Source organism: Triticum dicoccoides, chromosome 3A (assembly GCF_002162155.2).
Source record: "Triticum dicoccoides isolate Atlit2015 ecotype Zavitan chromosome 3A, WEW_v2.0, whole genome shotgun sequence".
Classification (NCBI taxonomy): domain Eukaryota; kingdom Viridiplantae; phylum Streptophyta; class Magnoliopsida; order Poales; family Poaceae; genus Triticum; species Triticum dicoccoides.
In genome coordinates, this window is record NC_041384.1 from 263,437,392 (window position 1) to 263,450,392 (window position 13,001).

Sequence of the window (13,001 nt, forward strand, 5' to 3'; positions counted from 1 at the left end):
CCCCAAGTGGAAACCTTTCAAAATATTGTTGGACTTGTATATCTTCCCATGAGCACTTCTTCTATCAGTGGAATTATTTCTACAATTATTTTCCTGACCTTTATTTCTTTCAAAGTGATTTTTCGTAAGTTTTAGGGTTCCATTTGCACTACAAACCTTTCATATATTGCTTTAAAATCACCACCAAAATTTGGGGATGTCATGTGATGTTCCCAAATCACTTTTCTGCAAAAACCTCTTTTAGTCATTTGGAAATTTTGAGCCCTACCTCAAGTTTTCAAATCTGGATCAGTTTGTGGTTTGCATTGCAACCTATTTAAATATTTCGTTAAAAATTCCACCAAAGTTGGGAGATGTTAGTAGGAGTATATAATTCATCTTTATGCAAAAACCAATTTTAGTTCTTTGAAAAATTTGAGCAAATCATCCTCTTTTGCTCTCTGGCCCAGTTTGGTATTTTTTACTACAACCCTATTTTGTTTTGCTCTAGTGCCCATGAGTTTTTTTCCTGCTTATAGACCACTCTATCAAACCCTTCAGTCCAGGAGATTGGACCCATTGGAGTATTTTTGGTCCATGCAATAATGCCCTTTACTTTCTGTCCAGATTTGGTTTTCTCAAAAACTTGCACTACGGAGTTTTTGTTTTTGTCAAACTAACCTTGCCAACCTCTTAATCATCTAAAGAGACTCTGATCTGGAGTTTTTGGCCACCCCAAGTGATGCCTAGATGACCATAGCATTCTGTCGAACACCTTGAGTTCATGAAAAGAATTGGCATGAAACCTAGTTTGCATTTTGAACCTGCTTGCTTTGCCTAAACATCATGTCTCATGGCTCTACCTTAGTCTATAGCCCCACCCTTCTAAACCTCATGAGATTAGAGCCCCCTGGCAGGCATTGGCATTTTGCCGAGCACCTTGCATGCGTGCTCTGGGCGCGGCCAGAGCGCACGTTTTGCACGTGTGTGTGCCCGAGTCGCCGCGTCTGGCCCATGACCTTTTCTCACCCCTAGAGCCACGCCCTGCCCTCGCCTGCTCGCCAGAACCCTCCAAGCCACCCTGGCGCCCTACAGCGCCGCCATCAGAGCTCCCTTGGCGGCACGCGCCGTCCACAGCAGGCTCCTGCCATGGACGGCGCCACCCGAGCCACAACCTCATGCCAGCTCGCCCCTGAACAACTCGAGCTCATCCAGTCGCTCCTCCAAGCCACCCCCTGCATCGCCACATAGTCTACGGCCACAATAGCAGCTCACCGTCGATCTTATCCCCGGCCACGCGGAACCAACCTCGACCGCCTATAAAAGGAGCCCCCGAGCCCGTCCAGACCTTCAGGAGACCTCAGGCCATCCCTCTAGAGCCCCCACAGCCAGCAATCGACGGAGGGAGGCCTTCTTTCCCATCTCCGGCCAGTTCGGCCGCTGCCATGCTCCAGTGCCGTGCATCGCGAGCAGAGCCTCCCCCGTGCATCTAGTGCTCCCATCCTCATCCCCTCGACCGTGCGAAGCCACCCCACATCACAAACACGATCGGGAGCCACCGTAGCCCAAGACCACAATCCACCAGAGGCCACCGTCCGCCGCAGAGCTCGCCGCCGGCGACCCCCTCTGTCCCCACGACCCTCTCAAGCACTAGGAGGACCGCCCTGGACTGGCGGATCCATCCCTGCCCTCGGAATCCCGTGGGGAGCTGTTGTTCGTCAACGGCGATCGCCGGAGCCCCGCCTCCGCTCGGACAGAGGAGGAAGGAGGCGCGGGCGACTAGTCAAACCTGACCAGTGGGCCCGATGGCCCCACTGTCAGTGACCCAGCCCCGCCGAAGCATGTTTTAAGTGGAAGCGCATTCCACCAAATACGCCTTCGCTAGAAGAAAACGTAAGTGCTATCGAGCCGTTTTCTTTTTTCTGATTTTTATTAAAAACAGATTTTGACTAAACTTTGACTAGCTGTAACTTTTTAAATACAAGTCTAATTGATTTGATTCTTTTTCTGTTGGTTCTCAAATTTTGTCTAGTTTATTTTCATATTTATTTGAAAAAAATTCAAACAACGTTTTTGTACTGTTTTGAAACTATGTGTTAATTTGAATTTTTCTTAAATAGGATTTTTGAGAGGGAGGCAACTTTCACAAAATGCACGCCCACTTGCATACTCTTGAAGGCAAGCATTTTGATCCCTGCCATAATATTGGTGTGTGTTGTTTGATACAGTTATGACACCACCTTGACTCGGAGTATTCGTTATTTTATGTGATGATATGATCATACTCATGAGTGCATATTGATGATTTCGTGCTGTTGGAATTTGATATGTTTGTGATAGTAATCACCCTCATATGCCTTTCATGCCTATCGGAAGGAATCCGGGAAAGCCTCTGTCTTGGGTAGACACGAGCTTGTCTCTAGTTCTTCATCGAGACGGTTGTGTCGGGTAAGGCATGGTGAGGTATGATGAGTGGTGATTCTGTCTGATTGGTGTGAAATATATTTCTTCTGCTAATCATGCAGGGAATGCTTTAACCTCCTGAGTCGACCATAGATCGAGTCTTGTTCTAGTAACCCCCATACTTGCTTCGTAGTCCCACTTGTCCCTGCCATAGGTAGGGTACAGTTCAGTAAGTTGTCAACCCCTTCCTAGGACACACCGTACAGAGAGGCCATGGTGGAAGATACCGGCTGCATCCGGTAGGCATGCCACCTGGTCTGGGGGCATGGGTGTTTCCGGTTGGAGCCGAGGGGTAGCTCCCCTAGTTTGCGCACGTTATAAATTTTGTGATCCCATGCTAATCGAGGTTGTAGCCTCCCCACTTAGAGTTTCGCTTAACGGGTGTCGTGGGTGATTCTAGACACCGGTAAGTTAGGCTGGTGTGTGCGGTCAGGTGTGTTTTCAACTAAAAGACCATAGACGGAATTAGTCCAGATGGACTAAAGGAATCCGTTACTCGTGGGTAAAGAGTACACTCTCTTTAGAGTTTATACCTATTCGAATAGCCGTGTCCATGCTTAAGGACTACAGTTTGGGATGGGTCAAGTGTCGGTATTAGTGTCGATCTTCGAAGGAAAATTTGCTAAACCAGAACATGGATCATGATTTGTGACTTATGATAATTATTATTACTATTATTATGGACTAACCATTTACATTATTTGAATTATTGAGTATGCCTGGGACGGTTCTACCTCCTGGATATTCGATGTGACTACTCTCATATAAGCCCTTCATGTGGTGTCGCAGAGACGCCCGACTGTGGCATGCTTGTTATTCATTTACTTTATAAGCCCTTTATGTGGTGTCGCTGAGACGCCCGACTGTGGCATGCTTGTTACTTACTTACTCTATAAGCCCTTTATGTGGTGTCACGCAGACGCCCGACTGTGGCATGTTTGCTACTTATTTCCTTTATGAGCCCTTTATGTGGCGTCGCTCACACGCCTGACTGAGGCATGCCTTATATTATTATCCTTTCGAGGCATCGCTTCAGATACCCGATCGGCGCATTCTATTTCTACTCCCTTATTGCATATTCATGTTGGATATGAATAACCTGCTTGTGTGCATCATGGATTCTTATTTTGAGACTGACGTTGTGATCATGAAATATTTTAGAGCATATTATCAATTGTTATATTATACATGTGTTCATAATGTTCGCGAGTACATTCAAAGTACTCACTGGCTTGTCCCTGGTTATTGTCTTGGCCAGATTCCTTTCATGGAGAGGAGCGTTGCGATGACATCCCCGGAACCTACGCAATGGTGATAGCAGCCCCGCGAAGATAGGAGTTATCCAGGTCAGCTATTCATGTGGGAAATGGAGTCGCGTAGACGTTGATGAACCACAAACCGCTTCCGCCATCAACCACTAGAAATCATTTGTTGTACTCATAGGCCAGAATGGTCTTGTACTACACATTTTGTATTTTGCTTGGAATTTCTGTATCAAGTTGGTGTCTCATCAGCTAACAGTAAATCCTGGGGCTGGTGAGCACAAGGGCTATTTTTTGGTAAATTAATACCCTGAAAATCCGGTCTTGACAACCTTGGTAGCAGAGCCAGGTTGACCATTGGCTAATCCTATCTTGGCCAGGTCAATAAACCTAGGTTAATCAACCCACCAGACCTTAACCTAACCCCGGCCAAGCTTCTCGTGTAAGATAGCCACGCAGTGACCCCGACAACTTTTGGCGGTCGGTGCCCAACCTATCAGCCTAGCATGTTGATCACGCGCCAGTGACCGACACCTAAATTGTCTTTTTTGCAAGCATGCGAAGGAAGACTCCGTCCCCTTTTTCTATAAAAAGGGCACGCTAGCCTCGACCCAGCACAACACAGCCTCTACCCCAAACCGAGCTATAATGCCTGGACCTATTGTTCACAATGAGACCATAGCAACCAACCTTGGAGGTTTTGTGACCGTGCTAGCAAACCTCACCCATCGTGCCTTTGCATTAGAAGAGCCCCCAAAGTATGTTGTATACCAAGGGCCCATGAGCGGTGAGAGCCGTCAATTCTGGGCCACTGTGCATGTCTATGGTAGGGGTCTATCGCCAGAACGCCCCTACAGGTTCACCGGAAGGACAACTTCCTTTGAGCCACAAGCCATCCAACTAGCTGCTCAGTTCAACTCCGGCACTTGTCACCCAGATTTAACTGTCGCTCGTTCTACTACTACCCCAGCCGTGACGGGTATGGTAGACCACCCCAGGTTGCCAACGGAGATCACGAGACGGATCCTGTATTGTTGCATCTGGTGTGCTATGTAAGTGCACTAGAGGAACTGTTCGATCAAATCACCCTTGATCTGATCACAGCTCGTGGAGAACTGGTTCGCCGAGCCCCGATAAGAGGAGAAGATGAGCCCGACGACGACAACCCAGTCGTGTTGTTCAGAGAACCAATCGAGTCCTTGAGGTCTGCCCCAGCCATAGACCAAAATGCTTTGGTGTCCCCAGAAGTGCTTCGTCGCCTTTTGGTAACATGCTCCAACGGGATCGTGGCCAACAACCCCCGCGATGGATCATAGCTACCCCGACCCTGCAGCTCCTCAGCCCCATCCAGCTAACCCTGACGGTGAAACCCGTGGAGAAGCCTCGACGTCCACGAGGCACGCCCGCTTAGATATAAACGAGGTAGACTAAGTCACTCGAGCAGTACCGAGTCTTAGTTTGTCCACGCCCTGTAATTGTGTGATCTTGTATCGCCATAATTAAATAATGTCTGCCTATGCGCCCCTATTTTAAATAATAGCCATGCATAAGTATGTTGGCGTACGGTTGCATTTTTAATTCCGGGCGTAGCTACCAAAAACCACCCTGACAACACCCACAGTAATACATCACTTTTGTGAGATATGGGTATCTGTGGCATTGAACCCGACCCCATAGAGCAGAACCGACAAACTAGTTGCCCCTCACCGTGATGAATGACCAAGCCCAGATGCTATATAAAAGGCCACCTCATGACCTTACCAAGCATCCCTTTCCTCGTGCACAACCCTCACAACAATTCCTTTGCCATGCCGAGCCCTAGTATCTATCTGAGGACTCCATATGCAACCCTAGGTAGTTTTGTTAAAATATTGTCGGATTTTACCTGGAGTACAATGAGTTCTACCCATCCACCCCAGTACGAGTTGCTCAAATCGAGGATCACCCCATCTACCTTGAAATATTGGGCAGTGGTGCACATCCCTCCCACAAACCCAAACCAAGACCCAACGGAAGTCTCCTTCGTGGGAAAATCTATGTCGACTCCGCAAATGGCCATAGAAGCTGCTGCGTACGAAGCGCTTCCTCGCCTTCGATTCGCGGTACCCTATGCCAGCGAACGAGGGTATTATTACTTCCCGAGTCGTGCAACACCCGGAGAAGTAGCATCTTTTCCTGATGGACAAATTGAGAGAAACCTAGTGCTGGCCAACCTTGCCCAGTATGTCAACGCTAAAGAGCGTTTGACCCAGCGGGTAATGGGTTATCTCTAGAGCCTCGCTGATTTAAATCCTCAGATCGCCATCGGCAGACCACTGAGGCCCAACCAGGAGCGACACATTCATCGACTAGTCAATCTGCTTTCCCCGATAGAAGAAGAGTGTGGCCCAGTACCAGAGACATTTTCTCAGGACCCTGTCTGTTTACCGTTTTCATTGTAGACGTCACTGCTATGTTTATTGTCCTAGCGTTTATTGATGTGTTGCAACTTGTACGTGGGATCGTAAATTTGTGCGATGAATTAAATATTTGGTTTCAATTAATGTGAGTAGTTTTTACTACTGTTAATTTTGGTTAACTAATTTCACTCTCGATAAATTCTGAAGTGAGATTTCTCCCTGAGTTGTTGCAGCGTATATCTCTTCATGACATACATTTTTATTCACGCAGCACCACGACAGCAGACTCACAACCCCAACCACTCGACCACGTGCACTAATTGCAAATCCACGTGTACGTGTTGCACCTAACTGATCACCCCCCCTTGCACACCATAATCTCTGAAGGAGAGATTTGTGGGTAATTATTCGGGTGCAAGTTGCCTACAGCACACTGACAACAGTTAGCACCCGACACCAGCACCTAATCCTCATGATCACCGCCACTGCGGAGAGCTAACACTCGAGCAGCAGCATCGCGACAATCATCGAGGATCATCACGCACAAGAGCATGAAGAACCCCAGGAATGCCGCCAACCCTCCGGACACTAGGATCATGTACCAGTCCGGCATCACCTCCGCCATTAGAGCCTCGTCTCGAGCTCCTGCAAACAGAAATGGAGGAGAAGGAAGGAGAAGGAGAAGCGAGGCCAGGTGTGAGGAAGAAGAAAGGAGTACCTTGGTCATTTTATAGCTCGAGATCGGTGTACGGTGGGCGAAGTCCACCAGCGCCGCTCGTCGCTCAATCGCCGGTGTTCGGAGACGAATCCGCGAGCAATGCCAACAGCGCACTGGCCTGCGAGGTGAGTGCACCCTGCACCGGCAGCTAGCGCGCCGCGCACTACCATAGTACGGCCTAGATGCCCTACGCGCTAGATGTCGCCGGTGGAGAAAGCGCGGGAAAGCGTGCGAGAGAGAGGAAGAAGAGAGAGCCAGAGGTAGAAGAAGAGACTGATAGTGGGCCCCGGGTCCATTTGTCAGCCAGAGAGAGCATTGTGCTCTCGGGTACGATCAGCATATTTTAGAAATTTATTCTAAATTCACAGTTACCAAAAGTAGAAATTTCTTGTATTCCCCAACCATAGATTTTTCCATGCAGCGCCAGTATTCCACACTGTAGTTTTACCCCACTTATTTTCCCATTCACTGTAGCGACATTTTATTGCGTGGGTAGGAGGTTTATTTTTGTGATATTACTTTGAGATAGTAGGAGTAATTCTTTTTCAAAACAGCCCCTAGCAAATCTCGAGGACGAGATTTTTCTTAAGGGGGGTAGTGTTGTAACACCCCAAAAATTTAACCATGATTTATTAATTAAAAAATTTCCATGGTAAATTAATTTTTTGTTTTCTGCATTTTCTTTTAATTCAGAACCACTCTTTTCTCCTAAATTGTGGAGTTTTCACCCCAAGTGGAAACCTTTCAAAATATTGTTGGACTTGTATATCTTCCCAAGAGCACTTCTTCTATCACTGGAATTATTTCTACAATTATTTTTCCTGAGCTTTATTTCTTTTAAAGTGATTTTTCATAAGTTTTAGGGTTCCATTTGCACTATAACCCTATCAAATACTGCTTTAAAATCCCCACCAAAATTTGGGGATGTCATGTGATGTTCCCACATCACTTTTATGCAAAAACCTCTTTTACTCATTTGGAAATTTTGAGCCCTACCTCAAGTTTTCAAATCTGGATCAGTTTGTGTTTTGCACTGCAACCTATTTAATTTTTTCTTTAAAAATTCCACCAAATTTGAGAGATGTTAGTAGGAGTATATAATTCAACTTTATGCAAAAACCCATTGGAGTTCTTTGAAAAATTTGAGCAAATCATCCTCTTTTGCTCTCTGGCCCAGTTTGGTATTTTCTACCGCAACCCTATTTTGTTTTGCTCTAGTGCCCATGAGTTTTTTCCTGCTTATAGACCACTCTACCAAATACTTAAGTCCAGGAGATTGGACCCATTGGAGTATTTTTGGTCCATGCAATAATGCCCTTTACTTTCTGTCCAGATTTGGTTTTCTCAAAAACTTGCACTAGGGAGTTTTCATTTTTGTTAAACTAACCTTGCCACCCTCTTTATCATCTAAAGATACTCTGATCTGGAGTTTTTGGCCACCCCAAGAGATGCCTAGATGACCATAGCATTCTGTCGAACACCTTGAGTTCATGAACAGAATTGGCATTAAACCTAGTTTGCATTTTGAACCTGCTTGCTTTGCCTAAACAACATGTCTCATGGCTCTACCTTAGTCTATAGCCCCACCTTGCTAAACCTCATGAGGATTAGAGCCCCCTCGCAGGCATTGGCATTTTGCCGAGCACCTCGCGTGCATGCTCTGGGCGCGGCCAGAGCGCGCGTTCTGCACGTGCGTGCGCCCGAGTCGCTGCGTCTGGCTCCTGGCCTTTGGTCACCCCAAGAGCCACGCCCTGCCCTCGCCCACTCGCCAGAACCCTCCAAGCCACCCTGGCGCCCTACAGCACCGTCGTCAGAGCTCCCTTGGCGACATGCCGGCGTCCACAGCAGGCTCCTGCCATGGACGGTGCCGCCCGAACCACAGCCGCGCGCCAGCTCGCTCCTGAACAGCTCGAACTCATCCAGTCGCTCCTCCAAGACACCCCTGCATCGCCATGTCGTCTACGGCCACAGTAGCAGCTCACCGTCGATCTTATCCCCGGCCTCCACGGAACCGACCTCGACCTCCTATAGAAGGAGCCCCCGAGCACGTCCAGACCTTCAGGCGACCTCAGGCCATCCCTCTAGAGCCCCCACAGCCAGCAATCGACGGAGGGAGGCCTTCTTCCCCATCTCCGACTAGTTCGGCCGCCGCCACGCTCCGGTTGCATGCATCGCGAGCAGAGCCTCCCCCGTCCATCCAGTGCTCCCAACCTCCTCCCCTCGACCGTGCAGAGCCACCCCACCTCTCAAACACGATCGGGAGCCACCGTAGCCCGAGACCCCAATCCACTAGAGGCCACCGTCCGCCGCAGAGCTCGCCGCCGGCGACCCCCTCTGTCCCCACGACCCTCTCGACCACTAGGAGGACCGCCCTGGACTGGCGGACCCATCCCTGCCCTCGGAATCCCGTGGGGAGCCGCCGTTCGTCGACGGCGGTCGCCGGAGCCCCGCCTCCACTCGGACAGAGGAGGAAGGAGGCGCGGGCAACTGGTCAAACCTGACCAGTGGGCCCGATGGACCCACTGTCAGTGACCCAGCCCTGCCGAAGCGTGTTTTAAGTGGAAGCGCATTCCACCAAATACGCCTTCGCTAGAAGAAAACGTCAGTGTTGCTGAACCGTTTTCTTTTTTCTGATTTTTATTAAAAACAGATTTTAACTAAACTTTGACTAGTTGTAAATTTTTTAATACAAGTCCAATTGATTAGATTCTTTTTCTGTTGTTTCTCAAATTTTGTCACTTTATTTTCATATTTATTTGAAAAAAATTCAAACAACTTTCTTGTACTGTTTTGAAACTATGTGTTAATTTGAATTTTTCTTAAATAGGATTTTCGAGAGGGAGGCAACTTTCAAAAAATGCACCCCCACTTGCATACTCTTGATGGCAAGCATTTTGAACCTTGGCATAATATTGTTGTGTGTTGTTTGATACGGTTACAACACCACCTTGGCTCGGAGTATTCGTTATTTTATGTGATGATATGATCATACTCATGAGTGCATATCGATGATTCCGTGCTGTTGGAATTTGATATGTTTGTGATAGTAATCACCCTTGTATGCCTTTCATGCCTACCGGAAGGAATCCGGGAAAGCCTCTGTCTTGGGTAGACACGAGCTTGTATCTAGTTCTTCGTCGAGACGTTTGTGTCCGGTAAGGCATGGTGAGGTATGATGAGTGGTGATTCTGTCTGATTGGTGTGAAATACATTTCTTATGGTAATGATGCAGGGAATGCTATAACCTCCTGAGTCGACCAGAGATCGAGTCTTGTTCCCGTAGCCCCCATACTTGCTTCGTACTACCACTTGTCCCTGTCATAGGTAGGGTACAGTTCAGTAAGTTGTCAACCCCTTCCTAGCACACACCGTACAGAGAGGCCATGGTGGAAGATATCGGCTGCATCCGGTAGGCATGCCACCTGATCCGGGGGCATGGGTGTTTCCTGTTGGAGCCGTGGGGGTAGCTCTCCTAGTTTGCGCGCGTTATAAATTTTGTGATCCCATGCTAATCGAGGTTGTAGCCTCCCCACTTAGAGTTTCGCTTAACGGGTGTCGTGGGTGATTCCAGACACCGGTAAGTTAGGCTGGTGTGTGCGGTCAGGTGTGTTTTGAACTAATAGACCATAGACGGAATTAGTCCAGATGGACTAAAGGAATCCGTTACTCGTGGGTAAAGAGTACACTCTCTTCAGATATTATACCTAGTTGAATAGCCGTGTCCATGGTTAAGGACTATAGTCTGGGATGGGTCAAGTGTCGGTCTTAGTGTCGATCTTCGAAGGAAAAACTGCTAAACCAGAAAATGGATCATGATTTGTGACTACTCTCATATAAGCCCTTTATGTGGTGTCGCGGAGACGCCCGACTATTGCATGCTTGTTATTCACTTACTTTATAAGCCCTTTATGTGGTGTCGCTGAGACGCCTGACTGTGGCATGCTTGTTACTTACTTACTCTATAAGCCCTTTATTTGGTGTAGCATAGACTCCCGACCGTGGCATGTTTGCTACTTATTTCCTTTATGAGCCCTTTATGTGGCGTCGCTCAGACGCCCGACTGAGGCATGCCTTATATTATTATCCTTTCGAGGCGTCGCTTCAGACACCCGATCGGTGCATTCTATTTCTACTCCCTTATTTCATATTCATGTTGTATATGAATAACCTGCTTGTGTGCACCATGGAATCTTCTTTTGAGACTGACGTTGTGATCATGAAATATTTCAGAGCATGATTATCAATTGTTATATTATACATGTGTTCATAATATTTGCGAGTACATTCAAAGTACTCACTGGCTTGTGCCTAGCTATTGTCTTGGCCAGATTCCTTGCATGGAGAGGAGCGTTGCGATGATAGCCCCGGAACCTACGCAATGGTGATAGCAGCCTCGCGAAGATAGGAGTTATCCAGGTCAGCTGTTCCTGTGGGAAATGGAGTCCCATAGACGCTGATGAACCACAAACCGCTTCCGCCATCAACCACTAGAAACCATTTGTTTTACTCATAGGCTAGAATGGTCTTGTACTACACATTTTGTATTTTGCTTGGAGCTTCTGTATCAAGTTGGTGTCTCATCAGCTAACAGTAAATCCTGGGGCTGGTGAGCACAAGGGCCATTTTCTGGGAAATTAATACCCTGAAAATCCGGTCTTGACAGGTAAGCAGGGGGCAATTCAATATCATCATTACATATGGTTACACCAAGAAAATCAGCTAAGCGGGTTGCATAAATTCCACCAAAGAAATCTCCATTAAATCTGTTAAGATGCAACCTACGTGCAACAATGGCTCCCAAATTATAAGATTTATCTCCTAACACAGCACTCCTAAGAATACCGAGGTCAGGGACAAACATGTGACATGCCTCATCTTTACCATTAATGCATCTACCTATGAAACGAGCACAATAATGTATAGCAGGAAAGTGAATGCTCCCTATGGTAGCTTGTGTTATATCTCTAGATTCCCCCATAGTTATACTATTAAGAAAATCTCTAAATTCAGATTTGCGAGGTTCACTAGTACTACCCCATTGTGGAAGTTTGCAAGAAGTGGTAAAGTCCTCTAAGTCCATGGTGTAAGAATTTTCATAAAGATCAAACAGGACAGTTTGAGAATTACGTGAAGATGAAAATTCAAACCACCTCACAAAGGAACTAGTGAGATAGTGGTACTGACGGCATTTTTCTTTCTCGAAGCTCACAAGATCGGCATTATGCAAATATGCATTAAATTCTTCTTTAATCCCTGCTCAATCCATGAAATCCTCTGATGGCCATTCACAGGGCTGCACTGGAGCGTCCCTTGGTGGCTCATCATCAGCATCACGCATTGCAAGCCTGGGCTCTTGTTTCCTTGAAGAGCCACCTTGGTACATTTTCCTAAACATATTTCTTCCTCTGAAAATTTTCTGAAATTTTTAGTAACTTCAAATAAAAGTGAACCAAACTCCACAATATTGATAGCAACTACTCCTACAAGTGCCTAGAGCCTATATCATGCATCAAAACTACTTGGAACCACATAAATTTGACATGCAAGCTCAAGAACAGGGTCACCTAGGCAACACAAATTTGCAATGAATAAAGCACTAGAACAAAAACTAATTGGACCAATGGAGGAGTCACATACCAAGGAACAATTCCCCCAAGCAGTTTTGTGAGAGGTGCTTTGAGCAAGGAGATCGAAAATGGTAGCAAATGAGCTTGGACTCGGGTTTGAACTGGATAATCGTGTTTGTGGGAGGAAGAAGGAGTGTGTGGGTGCAGGAATAAGTGGAGGGGAGCCACCATGGGCCCACGAGGTAGGGGGCGTGCCCGGGGGGGTAGGGCGTGCACTCCACCCGCGTGGTCAGGTGGATGCCCCTTTTGCTATGTTCTCAGTGCTAAATATTCTCAAATATTCCATAAAATACATATTTGAATTTCAGGGCATTTGGAGAACTTTTATTTCCGAGGTATTTTTATATTGCACGGATAATTCAAATAACAGACAGAAAAATACTATTTTTATTTTATTTAATATAAATAACAGAAAGTAAAAGGAGGGTACAGAAGGTTGTGCCTTCTAGTTTCATCCATCTCATGCTCATCAGAAGAAATCCACTAACAAGGTTGATCAAGTCTTGTTAACGAACTCATTCCGAATAACATGGAACCGGAGAAATTTTGAATA